Source organism: Leptonychotes weddellii, chromosome 12 (genome assembly GCF_054177405.1).
Source record: "Leptonychotes weddellii isolate Sample4059 chromosome 12, ASM5417740v2, whole genome shotgun sequence".
NCBI classification, from domain to species: Eukaryota; Metazoa; Chordata; class Mammalia; order Carnivora; family Phocidae; genus Leptonychotes; species Leptonychotes weddellii.
In genome coordinates, this window is record NC_138380.1 from 67,998,108 (window position 1) to 68,013,540 (window position 15,433).

Below are 15,433 nucleotides of genomic sequence, written 5' to 3' on the forward strand. Positions count from 1 at the left end.
AGAACTATTTGGACATCAGTGAGTGATCAGACAGCAAAGACCCAGAACTGTGACTGCAGCCGGCACAGGAAAGATTAAAGTCCACAGATGCAGAGAATCTCTGATACACTCTGACAAGCAACATCCAAGAAATTCACTTTACTGCTAAACTGGCTCCTGGAAGGGCCCTGAAGAAAGATGAGCACAGTGGTGTTCCTTCAAGTATTCCAGCCTCACATGATTTACTCTCTGTGTCCCGAAAACCCATAATGGGCATATGACAATCTTAACTATCCAAGATCATGTTGCTAAGTATATTTCTCTCTGCAATATTTTGATTAAAATTCTACTAGAAGAAAGATTCATTTCACCAAAATTCTAAGTTAGGCATTGTTCATTAAAATATTTTAAAATGCATGATAATTGTAGTGTTTATAATAATATACATGAAATACTTACAAAGCAAAGCCACAGAAGTACAGATTTCTTTTTATTTACTTGGTTGGTTGATTGTTGTTGGTATTGGGTTGTCTTTATCGCAAAGGTTAGGAGCAACCGCCTTAACTAATAAGGTATCCCAGCAAAAGTGGGCAACTGATGATCTATGAGACAGGAAATAACCATAAAAGAAGCAATAATCAGTAATAGGTGAGGATCTTCATGGCATTACTCAAGCCAAGAATTTGTTATTTTCCCACCTAAAACCAAGTGTATTAATTTCCTAGAGCTGCCATGACAAGTTACCATAGGACTGGTGGCATAAAACAACAAAAATTTATTATCTCACAGTTCTGGAGGCCAGAAGGTGAAAATCAAGGTTTCAATAGGGTCAGTTCCCTCTGGAAGCTCTGAGGAAGAACCTGTTCCAGGCCTTTCTCGCAGCAACCCTTGGCATCCCTTCACTTGGGTCTGCATAACATCCCTTTGCTTGGGTCTGCTTCTGTCTTCATCTGGACTTTTTCTCTGTGTCTCAAACCATTCTCTTACAAGGATACAAGTTATTGGATTTAGAGCCCACCCTAAATCTAGGATGATCTCATCTCAAGATCCTTAACTACTTACATCTGCAAAGACCTGATTTCCAAATAAGTTCACATTCACAGGGGACTCAAAGGGTTGAGGACTGGGATATATCTCTTAGGGGGACACCAATTCAACTTACTACACCAAAGAATCTTAAAATTTCATACATGCTAGCTACTGAGGCTTTTGGTAGATGATGACAGGAAATACACTAAGTATAAAGCATTTTTTTCCTTACACACAGTCTCAGTGGATACTTCTGTATTTTTAAAAAACTGCACATCATAAATTCTTAGCACTGCAGATCTGAACAATAAACACGGGTAGTATATGTAGCTACAGAACTGAAATAGAGTTGGTGCAGACTGTGTAGTTGAAACAGAAAGTTAAGATATTTTAGGGACTTAACTTTGAGAAATTATAGACACAAACCAGAAACTCCCGGTAATCATCTCTGAAATGAGCTGTGCCCAGGCCAGTCCTGGAAGGTGTGGGCTAGTGTAGGATGGAAAAACAGGATGAAGACAGATGTCTCCTTAGTCACTGCTGCCTAAGGGTGTTCCTCGTTCTTGAAGGAAATAGGCTGAGTATCACCCACCCCGTGTTGGAGCTATGACTGAATTGTTTAAGATATGCTGTCTATATTTGTTCTCAAATTAGCACTTGGTGAGTTTTCAAAAATTTATAGTTCATCTAGTGGTATGTAGCCAACTCTGCTAAACTAAGGCTTTTATGTTTACATAAAGTCCTAAAAAAGTGGGGAAAAAGACTCTTAATGAGGTATTAAGAAAAATGGTATCTGAGCTGGGTAGACCAACTTATACTTGCATTCAGAAAAGGGAGACTGCTTGATGCCCAAATATGGAAATTCTTGTTTGGATCCAACACCCTTTATATATCCTAAGACTTTAAAAGCTAGGTGCCAAGGTATGGTGATATGGCCTTTGTTCACATATATAACTTCATGAATATTTTTCATGTCTTCAAAATAGAAAGAATATGGTCACTTAAAAACTAGAAGTATGCATTCAAAGGTGTAAATATTTTATCAATTTGTTCACCTACTTATTGATACTATATAGTCCTTGGTAGATTTACAGTTCTTAGACTTACTAAACAGATTAACCCCACCTTTCCAGAAAGGACCCAGTCTTATTCTTCTTTGGTATCTCCCGTGATGCCTAGCACAGTTCTTGGGGTATAGTGAATCCAAGATTAATGGTAGCTACAAGATTGCCTGATACTTCATACTAAATGTTTGTTCCTTCTTATGGAAATGATCACCTGCAAATGTGATGATCTGAAGGGATTTATGCTAGAGAAACACTGCTCAACATTTTTCCCACTGAAGCAACAATGAAACCTGAGTTTGGGAAACACCTAAGTGTGCTGGTACATTCTGTGCCTTAGTCTCCTCACCTGTTGTACATGCCTCAGAGGGTTGTTGTGAGGTTTAAATAAATTAATAGTTGAAAAGTGTCCAGAAGAATGTCTGGCACATCAGAAGTTCTATATAAGCATTTTTCTTAGCACACATGTTCCCATCACTAGCCTTCCAGAAAAAGATTTGTTTGAACAAGAAAACACATTAATACATCTTTCATCCACATTGCTGGGGAACAATGTCTTCCAAATTATTGTAATTACTACCTTGAAGTAGTCAATCCAATCAATCCATCAGTCAGTATTTATTGAGCACCTACTGAATGCCAGTAACTGTTCTCCAGCAATACAGTAACACAGTAATGAAGAAGAAACGGTTCCTGGCCTTCAACAAACTTACACTCCAGCGGGAAAAGAAACACATAAATATATCAATAAAAAGTTAGATACTTTCGGGTAATATGTACCATGAGGAAAATAAAACTATGTAATGCGACATACAGTGCCTACCTGAACGGTGGTGGATGGGAGAGCTAATCGGAGCTGAGAAGGTCATTAAAGGCAACAAGAAGACAAGCTGAGCTGAGACCAGAATAATGAGGCAGTCACTTGTAGCTCTGAGCTAAGACCTTTCCAAGCAGAAGCCGTAGTAACTACAACATGCAAACATCCCGCAATGGGAAAAAATGCTCAAGGTTAGTGTATGAAGTCATTACTTGAACGCTATCAGCTACAATCCATTGGACAGGGATGGACTGAAGACTGGGAAAAGGAAGAAGATAATTGGAGGAGTGGTCTTTATGCAGGTAGTGTGGGGTGGGATCCAGAGCATACCTGGAGAAAATGGCCTCAAGGGCAAAAAGACCCGGCAGAGTGTGTGAGGATGAATATGGTGGGCTCTTAGAACTGGAGGTAGGAAAATTAGATCATGTTGAGTTCATAACATCTGACTGAGTGGGGAAGAGAAGTAGAGATTTAAGGAGTCATTTCAGAGAGTTAGGCATTGAATATGCTTGCCAGGTACAGTAGGATGTCACTTAGTGTAATGTGCCATGTGTGGTCATGGTTTTGAAATGACTCCAGCCAGCACAACTCTGTGATTTTCTCCAGCAACACTTAGCTGCTTTGAGTGGAGGTGCAAAGTAGGCAGTTAGCTGGGGGAAACCAAGGTTGAGATTTTGCCAGATAAGGGAAATGCACAAAGAGATAGCCAAGGGAATCAAAAAGCATTTGCAAGAAAAGAGTCATAGTAGTATACAGAATCTCAGCTGGGTAAGAGAAGCGAAAAGATGGGGGGAAGCAAGAGCAAGTGACAAATAGAAAAATAAATAAGAGCAGGAATTGGAGGTCTTGATGAAGTTAGAAGCTAGCAAGAGTGGGACAGACAGGGTGAGTGGACTGGATGGACAGAGGTCATGATGAGAAAATGAGAGTTTTGAAGTGAAAGTGTGGCAATTATTAGTTATGAAAAGGTGGATATGCTTGACTATGAGTGGTTTCTCGGGAAGGACGGCGGGTCAGTATAAAAGACTGACTTTATGGGACACCTGGGTGGCTCAGTCGGTTAAGCGTCTGCCTTTGGCTCAGGTCATGACCCCAGGGTCCTAGGATCGAGTCCCACATTGGGGGTCCTTGCTCAGCAGGGAGCCTGCCTCTCTCTCTCTGCCTGCCACTCCCCCTGCTTATTCTCTCTCTCTCTCTCTCCCCCCACCCAACAAATAAATAAAATCTTTTAAAAAAAAAACTGACTTTATGACAATCATTTTGGATAGAAATGCCATTAAAATGGTTTTTATACCATTCTTTGTATGATTGAAGCACACTAAACATAATGTTTCTTGTCATAATAGGGCTATTAATATGAAGATTAACATATTATGACATATATGGTAATTCCCTTAGTATTTCCTGATTGTTTTGTTCCTACAATAAAGTATCCCAGACAGTCATACTTGGAGCCCTTGAGTCTGTTTTTTAGAGTTTTCCTGTCTCTTCCTTTTTCCCTTTCAGTCATAGTAGCCTTGAACCTGAACTTCTTAGAATTCACTAAAATGTCCCTGAGCGAGGGGGTCTGTCATGAGCATGCTATGAAGGCACACACGAGTTGTGCCTTTCCACAATGTCAGCTGTATTCAATCGTAAAGCAAAGTTAAATCACAATTATAAAGCAGGTTCAGGATTCCAGACTCAATGACATCTCACCATGTGATTAAACTTGGCTTCTGACACAGCACACGGAGCAGGACAGAAGATAACACACAAGATAACAGAAGGGTGCAGGAAGTTAATGAACCACATGTGAAGTCAGTCTGTGGGCACGCAGCTAAGATGAGGCCTCGGTCAGGTCCGGGTCAGCTCTTGGCACTGACTGCTTCTGATGTTCAAGCAGCGAGGGATCCTGGTTCTGTTCGGAGATCCATCAGGCAGAGCCTTCGGCTGCTGTTGCCTTTTTTAAGTGGCCAGACATAGAGGGGTCATGTCTGAAGAGTCTGACAGTTTACTACCCAAATCCTCTCCTTTGTAAAGGGATTTAATGGATCTCAGGCCTCCGCAGACCTCCTCTGGTTCTACTCATTATCAGTTCTGGGGTGTCAGCTGACACTGGTCCTGGGGATATCTCCTAGCTACAATACCTAAACTGCTTGCGTCATTGCTTAACATGAGAGACTCCATTTTGCTCTCTACAGGGTCCTAATGGCGCTACAGTTAAAGTCAATGTACTTGACTGAATCTGTTTGGTTTTCTTAGGTGTGACCTTTACTTGGCTCTGGTCAAATAAGGCTTTATTCTTTGAAGGGGAAAAGGGCACCAGGATCGAAAGATGTCAATCCCTCCAAAAAATAGTAAGGCTTTATTTCTAGCAAGTGGATTTTGACAAGATTTGACAAACTTCTCTAAGTTTCTAGTGTTTACTTAAAATATGTCTCTTCCTTTCTTCTTAAGGAACAGCCATTAAGATAAGAATGGCCCTGGATTTAAGTTCAAAGTTAAAATAGTTCTGATCTAGGGTTTTAAGTAATTCATATTTGAGTGACATAAAAAATTATAACCTACCAGTCCACTGCCTCCAAGTATGCTTTCATGTGTGGTCTTCCTCATGTATCAAATCCACTAGGTAATCACTGCTTTACAAAATGCAAGAAAGCACAAATTAAGAATATTCCAAATAGCCACTAGCCCCACCAACTCAGAGATCTACCTAAAGGGGACCAGGAGAACAAGCTATTTTGTTTTCCTCCACCACTTTTTTTTTTTTTTAATGATTCTAAATATTTTTTTACTTAGGCCATTTGAAAGCATCCATCCAACAGCCCTTTTTCCTGCAATCGTTATATAAAAACACAGGTGACTGTTTTGACTAATCCAAACCCTTTCAGCACCTTCTGTACGGTCCCCAAATGCGAAGAGGGTAGGCTCTCCTTCGTTTTCTATAATGAATGCTGGACATCCTCCCACAGCCTGTTTACAAGTGCTAACTGCTGGGACTTAGTGAGATATCTCACTACAAAGACGCTTTCAGAAAAAAGACCCAGAACTCCATTACATTTTCACAAAATGCTACTGCAAACATAGAAGATACAGAGCTGGGAGGGAAGTAATTAAATGAAAAGGTTATAGCTGAAAAAGAAGTCTGGGGGGGGGAAAAAAAGCAGAACCCTGGGAATAGCAAGAGATAAGTAGCCAGAGGCATTGGCCTTTTCTGAACGATTTTAGCACAAAAATGTTTGGCAATCAACAGAGCCAGTTACTTGAGCTTTCCATTTCCGCTGGTGAAGAGCCGGTTTAATCACATCCATACAGTTTTTACATGAATGGTTTCAAAGATCTTCAATTTCTACATATTTCTCTATGGGTTTCTACCAACGCATCATTTTTCCTTTGAAACACTCATTCATTCATTCATTCATTCATTCAACAATATTTATGGAGAGCCTGCTACGTGCCAGTCACCATTCTAGGTGTTACATACACAGCAGACCACAAACAGCACAAAAATTTTTTGTCCCCATGGCTCCGGCAATCCAGGGGAAAGACAAACAATAAACATAGTAAATCATTCCATTACAATGCAGTAGAAAGTAGTGAGAGCTATGGAAACAAAGCAGAGAAAGGGGGGATGCAGGAAAGGGAGGTGGCCTGGGCATGTAGGGACATAAATTCAAATAGGCTTGCTTGACTGCTCTTTCTGAATGATCTCTAAGTTGCACTGTTAAGTGAAAAAAAGCAAGGAGTAGAATGTAACTAGTAGGCTGTCACTTGGATTTTTTAAGACTAAATAGACATGTTTTCATATGCATAGCCTGTCTATGAAAGGAATCCAATAAATCATCAACAGGGTTGCCTCCGGGAAGGAGAACTCAATGTCTGGGGGGAAATGCTTTCTTATGCACTGCTTTCAAATCTTGAATTTTGCACCTGTGCATCAATTTTTCAAATATTTTAATTAATCCTTTCAAATGAAGTTTTACATAACCAAAAACAATCTACAGTAGTGAAATCAATTGTTTGGCAAATAATTTATACATATAAAACAAATCATCTATATTTGGCATTTCCTTACCAGCATGATAAAGTTTTATAGTTATTTTTAAGGCAATTCAAGGAAGAAAAATAACCCTTAGCAAGTAATTGATCTTTATAAACAGTCAAAAGTATGCGGGGGGAAAAAATGGCCTCATACTTTCATTATTCTTGTCTTTTTTCTCCTGCGATCTGCTTTACACTCATTTCATTGCAAATTCTGTTTGAGCAGAACAATGGATTAAGCTACATTCACCCTTTTCTTTTCTTTTTTTGTCTCTTCTTCAGTATATGACAATTCAACAGTTCAACTAATCTTCCTTACTGGCATCAGGCACAGATTAGCTCGCTGTACTGGATTCACCTCTACCAATATTTCCAATACTAACAGGAGCCACCATCCACTGTTGAAACATGACTCTCCCAGCAACTTGACAATCAGCTTCTTTACCAGGAGGCTGAGATAAAGCTTATTTTCAGTTTTTGAATTACCAAAACAATATCTCCATTAATTTATCAAAACATGTATCATTTATCAAAAATTGCATTTACCAAAACATTAACTCCACTTCAATATTTCTTCATCTCTTCAGGCTTTGAAGATCTTGTTCTTTTAAAAAAAAAAAATTATTTATTTATTTGAGAGAGAGAGAGTGTTTGCGCTATTGGGGGGAGGGAGAGGGACAAGCAAACTCTGAGCTGAGCACAGAGCCCAAGGCAGGGATCGAGCCCAGGACTCTGAGATCATGACCTGAGCCGAAATCAAGAGTTGGATGCTCAACCAACTGAGCCACCCAGGCGCCTCTGAAGATCTTGTTCTTTTTTTTTTTTTTTAATTTTTTTTTTTTAAGATTTTTTATTTATTTGCAAGAGAGAGAATGAGAGACAGAGAGCATGAGAGGGGGGAGGGTCAGAGGGAGAAGCAGACTCCCCGCCGAGCAGGGAGCCCGATGCGGGACTCGATCCCAGGACTCCAGGATCATGACCTGAGCTGAAGGCAGTCGCTTAACCAACTGAGCCACCCAGGCGCCCCTGAAGATCTTGTTCTTTGATAGTATCATGGCCAAGTGACCTCCTCTGAGATCAGCAGGTGTGGCCTGGGCCACATCCAAATTTCTCTTGGGGAAATCTGCCAAAGCACCACAGATCTTGTGACTCAGAGAGTCAGAGACTCAGATAAAGTGGACAGGGATTCCTTCCCCATTTCCAAATCCCAGAAGTAACTGCCCTTTACCTCTAGTCGGTGACTTTTTTTTTTTAAGATTTTATTTATTTATTTGACAGAAATGGCAAGAGCAGGAACACAAGCAAGGGGAGTGGGAGAGGGAGAAGCAGGCTTCCCGCCGAGGAGGGATCCCAATGCGGGGCTTGATCACAGGACTCTGGGATCATGACCTGAGCGGAAGGCAGAGGCTTAATGACTGCGCCACCCAGGCACCCCTAGTCAGTGACTTTTTAAAGTATTATTATTCACTCATCTCACACACTCAACTCTTCCACTTTTACCTTCTCTTGAATTTCTAGTGACAGAATCAGGGTCTTTAGGGCATGTTTTATTTTTAAATTCTTTATTGTCATTCCTGACATCATCGCCTAGCCCAGTCTCCAATATTGTCAGTGTCTGGCATATTTTCCCATCAGAGCTTTTTTGGGTAATGGGTGGGTGGCTAAATGTTGTTGGGTTTTGCTTCCTGTTCTTTGTTGGCAGGAATCCTAGAGATTGGTATAGTAAATAAATTCAGGTTATGAACCCGGTTTTAGCCCTTTGCAGTTTCACAGTTTGGAGGGGAGAGAAGGTGGCTCTATTAGTCCAGGAGAGTAAGAAAGAAGTAGAAAAAAAAGTTGGCTGGAACAAGAAATTAAATTTCCACATCTACCAAAAAGTAGCTGAGAAACCTCAGCCAGAGGTTATTCACTCAAGTCCCAAATCTGCTACCAAAAAAAAAAAAAAATTGTTTTTCCCCCCAGACAACAAATGTCACTCTCATTCTGGCTGCATGGTGTGATGAAGCCACCTTAGGAGGCAGTCTTACTGGAGAAGCAAGACTGAGCAGGTGCCCTTCTCATCCCACCCAGTCCCACTTCCTTAGGCAGGATGGTACAGATAACAAACACACAATTACGGACACGTGGAACTCAAAAAGCCCAGGGTGGAGAACCCTCTTCAGGTGTAGAGTTCCAACAACTTCAGAAATCTGTTCGTTCTCACTTCTTCTTTTTTTTTTTTTAAAGATTTTATTTATTTGTTAGAGAGAGAGGGAGTGGGCGAGAGAGACTGAGCAAGGGTATAAGCAGGGGGAGCAGCAGAGGGAGAGGGAGAAGCAGGCTCCCTGCTGAGCAAGGAGCCTGATGCAGGACTCGATCCCAGGGCACTGGGATCATGACCTGAGCCGAAGGCAGACGCTTAACCGACTGAGCCACCCAGGCATCCCTCCTTCTCACTTCTTCACCCTCCTTTGCCTTGACTGGCTTCTTTCTCAAGCTCACTCTCTCCTCACAGTAACCTAGTGTTTACCTTCTAGCAGCTCCACAACCTTCTGTAAAGAACATGCTTCCTTCTGAGTTGTTCCAGGAAAGATACCTATTGGCCCAGCCTAGGTCACATGTCATCACTGAACCAATCACTGTGGACAAGACTGTGTGCTCTGATTGGCCAGGTCTAGGTCATGCATCTATTTCTGAAACTGACACAGCCCAACCCCCCCCAGTGCTGTCACTTCCACCTGGACCACAGGGACTGAGATTGTGCAAGGGTGTGTTTCAAAGGAAAATAAAGATGCGATTAGCATAAAGAGAAATGGATTCTGCAAGGCTAGGACAAGAGGAAGTCAGTGGATCACCAAGGGGCCTCACTTCCTGGTTCATGGGGGTCTACTTTGAGAGTGAACCGCTCCTCAAATGTTGTGCCCTAGGCTCCCCATTCATCTCACCCTAGTCCTGACCTTGGATGCTAGGCAAGCAAAAGACAAAATACTCATTATACCCATATTCAAAAATATCTCCCAGAGTGCCTGAAATCCATCCCCCCCCCCCCATTAGAGATCTATTTCTTTGGATAAGCCAGACATCTCCAGGAATGCTTCAGTTTTGTTTTGTTTTTCAAAAACAGCTAGAGGGCAAATGTTTAGGTCAACAAGAGTTTCCCAAATACATGCTAACTATAGACTATTAAGTCAGTCACCTCTCCAGCCAGCCCCCTTGATAATGTGTGATACACTGTAAGGAAAGGCCTTGGGGAAGAGGGAGGAGTGGTCAAGACCTGTACAGAAAACGGCCCCTTAAGAGGAGAAAAACGACAAAGAAAAGGAGATACAAGGTTAAAGGCATACTTTCATTCAATCATTTAATACTGGCACTAGGCCTACTTCATCAATTTTCCCAAGTTCTGCCACATAGAGAAATGGAGAGAGCAGGCTGGCAAGGGAGGACATGGGAGAAGAGACTCAGGGCAGAGTAAACATGGACATTTCTAAACAGGAATGCTTGGGGTGTGCGAAACATCTGGGAAGGCTTACCTGGAGTTCTGATGATAAGCTTTCAGGACAAGGATGAATTCTGCCAACAGCAAAGCCTTGGGTCTTCAGGTTGCTGGCATCTTTGAAAGTTTAATTTTCCTGACAGTAAGGGTTTAAGGAAAGACTAGGAGAGTTATGAATTTTGTGTCCCTCCTAGGACCAAAGGAAAAATCAATCTTTAAACCGCATGATAAATAAGTCAAGCACCTCTTAAGGTTAGTACTAATAAAGACAATTTCTTCTATCCTTCATATTCTAGTAATTTCATCTTCCCTTTCTGGGACTCTGGTTGCCTTTGGCAAAGAAAAGAGCTTACATAACTGAAATATATCTGCTTCTCATAAAAATCGGGTTTTAAAATTTTTTGCCCACCTGAAAATAAGTATAAAAAGCAATGATTCTGTTATTAGTTGGAGGCTGCATTTGGGAATATGATTGTCCATATGTCGACTCATTATGGATCCAAACACCACTCAGAAACCAGAGTGACCTGGTCCGTAGACCCAGCTACATGCTCCTGGTGGCAGATATGTCACCATGGTGTCAGTGGTGGATGGCTAGATGCCAGCAAACTTGGGATCTGATAACTCACTCCCCCACTTAGAGAGCAGACTTCTGCATCAAATGGCTTCCTCAGGACATGTCTCCAGGGAAAGAATGTGATGGCTAGAACGTTCGGTGCCCTCAGCAACTGTATTTTCACAGTAATTATTTCCTTTATATTCCATTGACAACTAACAGATCAGCATTCTGGTTGTAAGTGTCAAGTTCAGTGTGCTAAGAATCAAGTTTCTGTGCCCACAAGGCTTAAAGCCAGATGCTAGCCCAGGAGCAAGTCACCCAAACCCTGATGCTCAACCATGAGGCCTCTAAGGGACACACCAGGAGGCCTTCTTTCCTAGTTGCACCCCTTTCTCTCACCTTGTCAATCTTCAAGCTGGAAAAATTGATGCTATAACATCAATGAATACTTTTTCAAGTTCTTCCTCATCCAAAGAATACTATCAGATGAACCTTTTACAAAATATAATTGACAGTAGGTTTATTAATGAGTGCTATAAATACTGAGTACCTATTATAAGCAAAGCACTGTGCTAGGTGTGGTGGAGAATCCCAGGCTGAAAAGGATAGGGTGTCAGCCCCCGAGCTTGCAGTCCAGGAGAGGACATACAGACACAATAACTTTCTCAAGAGGCAAACCGTCCTAACTGCTGTATTGGAAGTATCAACTACACTGTACTGAGAAAGGAAAGTTTAATTGCAAGGACAGGCTCAGAAAAGTCTTCTTGGAAGATGTGAGGTCTGAGCTAACGCCACAAGATACTCTGGGGAGAGCTGCAATTCAGGCAAAGGAAGGGTTGGCTCAAAAGTGCTGGGAACAGGCCTCCATGTGGCTGAACATCTGGGTCTTAGCAAGTATGCCATGGAACTTAAGACCAGATGGCTGGGCAAGAGCCAGACTGGGAGGACTCCAGGTTCTAAACTGTAGAGTTTGAGAGTGCAGGGGTGCTTTGCCCCATAGGTTATCATGATGAATTAAATCTTTAAACCCCTTATAGCTATAGCTTTTGAGCTCCTCCTATACAGAAAGACATATCAATCCAATTGCATAATTATATATATTATTATTCAATATTATATAGATATATATCAACAATAAGGTATCTGCGTCATCATCCCTCCCTTTCGTTTGGCTTGTTTCTTTTGAACGATTTAATCTACCTAAATTAAAACCTCCAAATTCAAGATCACCCGCTATGGGCCCCAAGAGAACCCAAGGCTTCCAGATAGAGGGGGAAAGATGTCAAACTCTTAGGCTGAACTGAGACAAAATGGCAACTGGAGAAATGCCTCGAAGTCTAGACCAGGTAGTGTTTTCGCAGCCACTCAGAGCTGTCTGGCTCCTTCAGGAGACGTATCCTCCTCAGCCTCTCTAAACTTCCATCTGCCTGGAATGCACAGATTCTAAGGACTCTGGGGAAAACCCTTGAAAACTCCCGCAGGCTGATACCATTCAGCAACATCTGCAGCAACCGCCGCGGTAGAGCGCCGGAAGTTCTGGTTCTTCCAGTTGCCCGGGATTCCCAGTTTGAACTCTTCCTGGAAACGCTTTCTTCACCGCTTATCTTGCGAAATCTAGCGGGCCCTCCCCTCCACTCTCTCCGGCCTCTTATACTCTCGAGAGGCACCACCCGCAGCCCTGAGCGGAGCTGCAGCTGACGGTGGCCGCCTCGCCTCCCAAGCACTTCCCAGCAGGTGGGTCCCGTCGCCGGCTATTGCCTCGTACCTTTCGCCACGCTGCCCCGCTGCCTTATCCGCTTCAGCCCAGCTTGAGCCCCCGCTTCCAGGACCTCACTCCCCCGCCAGCTCGCACCGGCAGGGAGGTGCAGGCAAACTCCCCGCCGCGCCCCCGCGCCCCTCTCCAGGAAAGGCCATCCAAGAGTGTCGCGCGATCAGTTAAGCAATTCAGCAAGCATCTAGCTTCCTGGAGTTTTATCTTTCATCCCTTCCCGAGGGTGCAGAGAAACCCGAAGGTGGAAGACTTAGGGTTTGTATTCCTCTCTGTACCTTACTTCTGGACGAGAGCAATCTTGTGACGCTCACCGAGAAGGGAGCCTGGAAGAATGTGGTTTTGGCAATCTCCGCAGTCTCAGATCTTCACCAAGAGCTGAAATTTGTCCTTGACCTTGATTTAAATTTCCTTCTGTAATTTCGTGATTGCTTTTCCAGAGAAATATTGTTTGAAATGTAATTTATTGTGAAGAATAAACATAGCCTGGTTTCCCTGTTTGTCCAGAGGCAGCTAGAAAGTTTGTTTTTTTTTTTCCTCCTGATGGTAATGTAGGAACTTTTTAAAAAGATGACCGGTGTAATGAAGGTGAATTGGATGGAGAATAGGGGAGGGAAGTTGGAGAATTCTACTCCTAGTTCTAACTAGCAGCTCACCACCTCAGCCTCCGTTTCCACATATGTAAAATAAAAGGCTACTGGACCAGATGATCCACAAAGTCCAACACTCTAACTCTAACAGGGTGAAAATCCATGACCAAAGACGCTTGCTGGTTTGAAATCTATTGAAAATCTCATTAATGCAATAAGCATAACTAAGTAATTGCTTTCTTCATAATAATGCAAGTTTCATTTTTATAGAGATACTACCCAGTTGTGGAGCATCTCTTCCCACACAAGTATCTTAGACTTCTACCACATTTATCATTCAGAGAATATTCTCAGCTTTCAAACCCATTCTTCAGTCGTGCTATGTGAGAATGTCCTATTCCCTATAAATGGCAGTCATATAAATGTCACGCACATGAAAGAACATTTTTTCTGATACAGTAGGTGTAATTTTTATAAAATGGCACATTTATTTGAAGCCGTAACTTTTTTGAGATATGGCCTTTTGCAAGGCCCGGAGTTTTTCAGAATGCTGTGATTTAGCACAGGATGAAATTCCACCTGCATGTATCCTACCTGCATGGCAAACATTGCCAACCCAGAAAATGGGATGGAGCTTTCCCCTATTTATCAGGCTTCGAGGTTGTAAAGTAAATGGTACATGTGTACAGAGAAATTGGGTCATAGCACTTTCTCCATCGGCAACATTTATGGTCCTGCTGAAATTCACATAGAAACTTCAGGTTCAGAAACCGATGTGTACAAGATGTGACCCCTAACTTGAGAATAATTTCCAGACTCCCGCCATTGCTTAAGCTTGCTAACTGTTGTTAGACGTAACCAAATAAATTTGTATAAGCCTATTAATAAATTGAAAACCTGGGGCCTTGAGCCTTGTTCTGAACAGTTTTAAGAAAAATAGATTCATATGTCATAGAATTTCAAAATGGAAGCAACCCTGGGCACTCTGCTCTTCCCTGTCTCCTAAAGGACCACCCCTAGTCACTCTACCATTGTTAATGCCATTATTAAAAGGACATAAATTCTCCTTTTAAAGTCTCCCAAGTAGCTGATCTCCCACAGAAAAACAATCCAGTGTTTCATGATCCTCACCATCTGCTTCTCTTTATAAGTCAGTTGGATCTTTTGTCAACTGCTGTTTAAAAATCATTTCCTTTTAAAATCTTAAGAAGGCTAATAAGCTATGGTCAAATATATGTACATAATCACCCTTCAAACTTGAAGACTTGCGAGGGTACCTTGTAGCTCGTTTCCTCTGGGTTGTCCTCCAAGAAGGAGGTTATATGCTAAGTGCCTGCACCCACATCTACCTATAATTCTTACTCTAAGATTCTACACAGGCTATGAATATGTAGTTTTCTGGGTGGGAGGGTTTTTTTGAAGTTATAGTTCCTCCAGAAATAACAGAAATAAGACTTTACAAATATAAGAGCTCTGAAGTCACCTATTTGACTCTGTTCTTTGTAAATCCAAAGAAAATGAGTCATTAGTTAATGATGAAGACTTTCTGAACAGTTCTGCATGATGTGTTAAACCTATTCAAGATATTTTGAATGACTTTTAGGACATTTCCAAAATGATCTGAATTAACACTTGTTTTTTTGTTGACAAGAAATCAGTCCGGGAAGGAATAAAGCCAAGTAAGTAACTAAAGGATAATTAATGCTTAAAACAATGCATGATAAGAAAACATACTTGGCCTATATACATAAACAATTTCTTCTTCCAAAATCATTAAGGAAAAGAGAACAAAGAATGCTTGTACTGTTTGAAGATCATCTTTCATAAATATACCACTAAAAAAAAAAATGTACTATTCTACAAGCATTTCCACTCTAACTAGGCAGGACATTGACATCCTGATCCAAATGCTTCTCCACAATGTCCCAGAAGAGTTTATTACACCATGTGTGAGAGTTCTTACCACACTGTACTTTGACAGTCACAGATTTCTGAAAAACTTATTTTGAGAGAAATATGTTTCTTTTAAATGTAGACTATATGAGCAATCCTAATGTCAGGCTAAAGTAAAGTCCACTTTTCATCTTAAAAGGAAAAAAAAATGTGTGTGAAGGGTAATTTTGAAAAGTTAG

General features: G+C 41.6%; 1 protein-coding gene and 2 long non-coding RNA genes across 3 annotated transcripts in view; 1 reads left to right on the top strand and 2 right to left on the bottom strand.

Annotated features, from left to right (window-relative positions):
* LOC115939623 (uncharacterized) lies at positions 1–12,823 on the bottom strand. The gene is made up of 4 exons (XR_014139369.1): positions 10,422–12,823; positions 7,459–7,516; positions 439–581; positions 1–167 (listed from the first exon to the last, which is right to left on the bottom strand). It is a non-coding gene; the product is annotated as an uncharacterized LOC115939623 (long non-coding RNA).
* The window catches only part of LOC145716580 (uncharacterized), a 499,927-nt gene that overhangs the window by 444,475 nt on the left and 40,019 nt on the right, over positions 1–15,433 (bottom strand). The gene's annotated exons all lie outside the window — the stretch shown is intronic.
* Positions 12,596–15,433, top strand: part of STEAP4 (STEAP4 metalloreductase) — a 22,798-nt gene continuing 19,960 nt past the window's right edge. Inside the window, exon 1 of the mRNA XM_006729587.3 lies at positions 12,596–12,677. The gene's annotated coding sequence lies outside the window, so the exon portion shown is untranslated. The remainder of the gene's footprint in view (positions 12,678–15,433) is intronic.